Raw genomic sequence first — 737 nt, forward strand, 5'->3', positions numbered from 1 at the left:
GAGCGGCCCCAAAAAAGAAAAAAAAAAAAAAAAAAAAAAAAAAAAGGCATAGAGGACCCAGTCGGGAGGGGTGCCGCTTGAATGGGGCAGCGAGGCCGGAGTGAGCGGCGGGGACTGGGCCCTGTGGGCCCGTGCGACCCCTGGGCCCCCGGTGCTCGCCTCGTGGGAATCTGGCGGTCCCATCAGAAGTGAGACTCCCTGCTCTCCAGTAACACCACCTGGCCTTCCTGCCACAGGCCTGGCTGGCTTAAGAGGAAGGGAGTAACCACTAAAGCGGTTGCTGAGGACTTTATACCTCCAGAGGGGAGGGGAGCGGGGCTGGGCCCATGGAGCCTGCAGCGCTCGGCACCCTCCTGCCTGCGCTGAGCCTACGTGGTGCCTACCGAGTGGTGCAGTTGATGGGATGTCCACGTTCTGGGTGCTATTTGGAGATGGGGCCCTGGGGCCCTTAACGTGATCGTCCCCTGCAGGGAGGGGAGAGGCCTGGAGCTTCCCTCTCAGCTGTGCCTTGTGGCTCCTCCTTAGGGGGCATTTTCAGTCAAAAATAAAAGGGTGAACCCCTGTACTGGAAAGGCCTTCGCCAGTCTGGAGTGGTGCTTTTCTTTACTGGGACAACAGTGCTGTGCTGCTTGAAAACTGTTCTCCTAAGCTGGGCATCTCCTCGTGCCTCTGCCACCTCATCTTTGGCTGCCGTGGATCCTTTACCCTGAACTCAGGAAAGGGCGGGGGGGGGGGGG

The sequence above is a fragment of the Lipotes vexillifer genome, unplaced genomic scaffold, assembly GCF_000442215.2.
Source record: "Lipotes vexillifer unplaced genomic scaffold, Lipotes_vexillifer_v1.1 scaffold98, whole genome shotgun sequence".
In the NCBI taxonomy this organism is placed as follows: Eukaryota; Metazoa; Chordata; class Mammalia; order Artiodactyla; family Lipotidae; genus Lipotes; species Lipotes vexillifer.